This window comes from Egretta garzetta, unplaced genomic scaffold (genome assembly GCF_000687185.1).
Source record: "Egretta garzetta isolate BGI_Z169 unplaced genomic scaffold, ASM68718v1 scaffold571, whole genome shotgun sequence".
NCBI classification, from domain to species: domain Eukaryota; kingdom Metazoa; phylum Chordata; class Aves; order Pelecaniformes; family Ardeidae; genus Egretta; species Egretta garzetta.
In genome coordinates, this window is record NW_009258622.1 from 171,659 (window position 1) to 177,535 (window position 5,877).

Genomic DNA, 5,877 nt, shown 5'->3' on the forward strand with positions numbered 1-5,877 from the left:
GGGTTTTCACCCCAAGGGGCCCCCGCCCGCCCCCCCCGGCCGATAGCTGCGGCAAGCATCGCCGCTCAGCCCAGCGCCGCGCAACGCCAGCACCGACAGCTGGCGAACGAAGGGTCCTGAGCCGTAAAACGCTGCCTCGCCGCCGGTGACGAGAACAAACGCTGGAACGTCAGCCAGTGACCTTTGCCTGGTGATTGCGGGCTGTGCCGGGGAACCTTCGACCCTTCCTGCAGAGCAGAAGGCGCTCACCGCCCCTCGCCGTTAGCTTGTGGATGGGGCCGGTATTCCCCCACGGCCCTTCGATTTCACAGAACAGAATCATGGAATCGCTTAGGTTGCAAATCTTGAGATCATCAAGTCCAACCGTAAACCCAACGTTGCCAAGTCCACCGCTACACCCTGTCCCCCAGCGCCACGGCCACCCGCCTGTTAAACACCCCCAGGGATGGGGATGCGACCACTGCCCTGGGCAGCCTGTCCCGGTGCTTGACAGCCCCTTCAGTGAAGGAATTTTTCCCAATATCCAAGTTTGACAAAAGCTGGCTGCCTGCACGGGGGCCCGTAGGTCCAGGAGGCCGGGCCTTACAGGGCAGAAGATTCCAGTTATGGCACCGTTGCCGAGGGAATGTGGCTTTACCATTCATCTCCATTTCTTTCATGCTCTGGGTAACCATACCGATTGACCAACGCCAGCAGCGCTTGGCAGCATCCCTGGTTCTTCCCAGCCCGGGGTGGTGCAGGAGCTGATTTTGGCCCTTGCGATGCAGAACCTGTATTTTGCAGCCATCGCACGCTGGCTGCCAAGATGCCATCGGTGTTAGGGCAGGCTCACCCGCTGCAGCGGGAGTCACCCAGCGCTGGTTTGCCCTGCCCTGGCCAGGGATTTTCCGTGGTGACTGACACAGCCCGGCGAAGGCTGGGAACCCCGGCAGTTCCTCTCGCAGCGGGTGGTGCGGGGAGCTCGGCCAGCGTTGGGCTGGCTCTGCTCCACATCTCCTGCTCTCCCTCCAAAGGCGAGAAACATTCGAGTTCACCCATCGCCAAGGAAACGCTGCCCTTGCTGCTCCTTCCTCCGACAGCTCCTTGCGGCTGGGGCGAACCCTCACTGACTTTTTAAGTCAAACAAAACCAACCATTGACCCCGCGGTACCCAGCGCTGCTTCAGGAGGCCAGGGCAGCAGCATCTGCCAGCTGAGCGTGACTCCCTTCCTCTGGATTTAACCCCTCGGGAAGTCTCTCTGGTCTCAAAAATACAAATAAAGCAATGCATTGCTTAAAATTGGAGGCCCTTACTTTGAGTCCGTCATGCTCTTTCAGTTTACCACGGGAACTTGGGTTGGCAAAGTGTCGCACGATGCCATTCCGTGTGTTTATGTGCCCGTGTGTCCCGATCAGCTGCATGAGGGAGGCACACGGGTTAAAAAAGAAAGACAAAAAAGGATCCTGCTCGCTTTGCTGTTGGCTGTAAACTCCCTCCCTTGCTCCCAGTGCATGTGAGCGACCCTACGGCTGCGGGATCCTCCCTGTTGTAACCCTTCCGAAGGGCTCTAAGCTTGGCGCCAGCAGTAAAACCCCCTCCAGTGCCGAGCGCCCTGGGATGGTTTGGGTTGTGTGGGTGCTAACAACCAGCCAGCGAGCACCCCAACAGCCACCCGCCCCCCGTGCCGCCACTGCCGGGCTACAGGCGTCGGGACAGAAACCTCCAGGTTGCTTCAAAAGGTGAAATCACCGAGGCTTGCAGACTCAGGGAAGGGTGGAAGAGCCCGACGATAACGAAATCCAAAGCATAACGGTTAGAAGCAAAGACTTGCGCGTGCCAGGCGGCGACAGCCGGCGTGCTTCCGAAGGAGAAGGAGCTCTGTGTGCTGCTCAGGGGCGGCGATCGCTGGGCTGGGCTGCCCTCAAGAGGAGTTCTTAGCAATCTCCCCACCGGCAGCGACAGCCGGTAGCTGCGGGGCGGTTTTCAAGTCTTGCGATGGTAGGAAGGCGCTGCAATGATTTCTGTATTTTCTGTAGCGGAGGAGACAGACGGCGCGCTTCCCGGCGAGCCCCGGCGCCCTCTTCTGCCCACCGTTACGGCCCGTGGAAAGCGAACGCCAAAAGGACTTTGCTTACACAGCAAAGCAAAGCAAAGAGCTGCCTCACCCTCCAGCACCCTGGCCCTTCCGGATCACCGTAAGCTGGATGGTGACTCTACCTCCCATGCAGCCGCGTTTCTCAAACCGGCCCTGCAGCGCCTTGCGCGTCGTCCTGTCGCCCAGCGGGAGCGGCGTGAAATAGCGTAAAACCTGTGAGCGCCAAAGCCGAGGGCAGCCCGCCCGTCAGGAAGCCTCCATAGGGGGGGCTCGATGCTCTTGTATGTGCCTGTTGTAACGCCCGGGGGTGACCACAAACCTTTCGGTCACCTTTTAAATCCTTGTGTGGCTTCTAAGGGGGCAACACACACAGGCAGCTCAGCGCTACAGTCTTGGGTAGACCCCGTTGGCCAAGCATCCGCAGCCCCCGCGCCTCTCCCGTCCTCAGGCGTGGTGTAGCTCCCGGGTGCCATGGATGCGTTGGGGTTCATAGGTTACCCACTATAATCTCTCCGCGCTTAGTTCTTAGGGAGAGGTATAGGGCAAAAGCGGTGGAAGAACAAATTAGAGCTCAGCGGAGTCGAGGGAGAGAAGCCAAAGTGATGTTGGTGGCATCAATCTATGCCACAACCGTTCTTTGAGTGTTGGGAATGAAGAAATGTTCGCTCTGCTTGGGTTTTTCTTTTCTGATGCTGAAAAATTTGACCAACAACATGCGACAGAGGCTGCGTGGGCTTCTCACCATTGCCCCCAGTGCCAGACCCGGTGCTCCTGGTGGTAACGACAAGTTGAAGCTACACCGAGAAGCAGCGGCATCAGGCTGAGCTCCGGCGGTGCCGAGGCTTGAAGCACCTCGCTGGTGTTGCGCCCCGCTCGAGATCTCAACGTCAGCCTTGGTGCTCCTGGCTTCCCCCTCCAGGAGCAGCCCGAGGGCCGCAGCTGCTGAAAGGTTTGGGCAGCAAAGCGCTCGCGATGGGCTCACGATGAACTAGAGGTGAGGGGCGCAGAAGGTTTGTGCCACCTCCGTCGGCTCTCCGTGGCTGTCAGTCCTGCCGTCACCGCAGACAGGCAGCGGGCTCAGGGCTGTCTCCAGCGCTGCTAGCAGCGGCGTCCCCCCTGCTTGCCTGCATTCCCCCCTCGCATGTTACACATCTCCAGGCTTCACATCGCCCCTACTGCACAACTGTGCCTCTCCCTTTCCCCTTCCATTGGACCATGCTCCTCTTTGGTCCCCAAGGAGTCCAGCGTACATGACGCTCGCAGGGAAGTTCTCCCCAGGATGGCCCATGCGAGCCGTGTCCGTCCATGCCCCATACACCAGGGCTCCGACACTTCACACTCCCCCACCATGACAAAAATGCCGATTTGTAGCCCAGGCTTCAGGTTGGCAGAATGGCTTGAGCGCCCTTTTGTCCGGCTGAAGGTATGGAGATCACCTGCTTCTTCCTGGATTCAAAATTCTTGACGAACGTTTGCAACAACTCCTCCCACTGCCCCCTTCCCGGTGCTCCCCCACAGTGGGCATGCAAAGCGATCCTCCACCAAGTCATGGCCAACAGTTACTGGGACACTTAGTTCTCGTTAGCGCATTACTGTTAACGGACTCAAGCTGTTACAGCTAACGGGCGATAACCAGCCAATCCCACCCCACGGGAACAGCGAAACCAACTCCGGCTGCTGGCAGAGGAGCAGAGAGCCAGGCTGGCATGCCAGAGGCTTCCAGGGAGGAATCCGGAGGGTCCCACGGAGGGCCTGCCCCTGCAGCAGGTATAACCCCATGGTCTGTCCACACAGAGCAGCCGTCGCCTCCTCGGAGCTGGCGTTGGTCACACAGTGACGCTCGAGTGCGCTGGTGACCTCAGCAGCCTTCAGCAGAGCCATGGCGCCCCGACTTTATCCGCCCCTGCAGACCCAACAGCACCGCTCGTCTCTGGAGCTTATCAGGTCCCGGGAGGCTTTCACCAGCTATCTCTCAGCGCACACTTCTCTCCTCAGCCCGCTCTTCTCCGGGAGCTGCTTCTCCCCCCATCCCGACCGTACCCATCCACAGGGAAGGGCACTTTGCAAAGAGCTCGACCCTGCGCAGTGCGGCTGAGGAGGCGCAGTTCCGTCGGGCAGGAAGCGTCCATGGGGCGGATGCGGCTGAGGCTGCGGTGGGACGCCTCCTCCCGCCCGGGCTAGGGGCACGGGAAGGCTCGCGCGTTCGTTAATTGTCCTCTTGATGCTACGAGGCGTAGCCAAAGCCACGACACTGTCACAGCAGTGAGGCACACGAGCCGAGCCGCCGGCAGAGACACCGGCATTCCCAGCAGAGACACCGGCATTCCCGGTGTGCACCTCCATGCGGCATCTGGCAAACCAGCCCGGCATTGCCCGAGGAACAGGGCTGCCGAAGAGCAAGTCCCGATGCGCGGGGCTGTGGCTGGGCCCTGCCTGCCTCGGTGGTGGCTTCTCTTGAACCCTCCGCATGCCCACAGCCAGCTGCCTTAGCTCAGCTTGGTACGGGGCCGTTTCTTTCCGAGAGGTCCCTGGAGCTGTTTCCCTGGGCTAGGGTGACCACTCCATCCACGGCAGGGGGAATCGGAGCATCCTTAGGAGATCCCAAGGCAGAGCCAACAGATCCCAACACAGCCCAACGAGTCCACCCTGCATCCACAGCTCCATAAAACCTGCTGCCACCTCGGCAACGTCCAGAGCTGGGCTGGAACACCAAGGCTGCAACACTCAGAGCCAAATCACAAGGCTTGGGGAAGGAGGGGTGGGCTGTGATGGAGCCATTCCTGTGAGGCCACAGGGGAATCACAGAATCCCAGGTCAGAAGGGACCTCCAGGATCATCTGGTCCAACCTTTCTGAGCAAGAGCACAGCCTAGACAAAACAGCCCAGCACCCTGTCCAGCTGAGGCTTGAAAGTGTCCAATGTGGTGGAGACAACCCCTCCCTGGGGAGATTATTCCGATGGGTGACTGTTATCATGGTGAAAAATTCCCCTCTAATTTCCCTAAGGCTGCTTCCACACTGTGCTGGGGTATTTTCCCACCCAGCCACCAAGGACCAAGCCCAACACGCTGCCTTCATCCCTCTCCTCCTCTTCCCTGCACCTCTCACGGGCCCCATGGGAAACCTTTGGGGCCACATTTCTGCAATGGGGGCAAAGCCGCAGCTCCCCAGGGTCAGTGCCATGAGCACGGGGCTGCCCCATGGTGGGGAAGGAGGCAGCCACGGGGCCCTGGAGCCCGATTCCCCATTCCGCCTCTCATCTGTGCACCGACTCTGGATGCGAATGTGGGAAAACCCACGTGAAGCAAACCATGATGGAGCTTTGGTACTTCTTTAAATATCCCCATCCCTCCATGTCCTCCCTGAGCCACAGCTCTGCCAAATGCTCCAGCCCAGATTTCTTTTCAAAAGCACTCCTTTATTTCTCAGCCACTTTTGGGAGGGGAAGTGGTGTCTACCCCTTCGTGTCTACCCAACGCGCCGGCATCAACAGAAACATTTTAAACCGCAACAAGAAAAAACCCAGAAGCTACGCCCAGACGTCAGTGTGCGGCCGCTGTGACGAGGAGCTCTCAGCAAGGGGCTGGGAACTTCTCCGGAGAGAGGCTGAGTCTGGGGGAGTTTCAGAGTCACACGTGAAGCGTCACAGTTAAATCCATCGTGGGACAGAGATAGAATCATAGAATCACAGAATGTTTTGGGTGGGAAGGGACCCCCAGAGGTCACCCAGCCCAACCCCCCTGCAGGAGCAGGGACACCTTGAACCACATCAGGTTGCTCACAGCCCCCTCCAACCTGGCCTG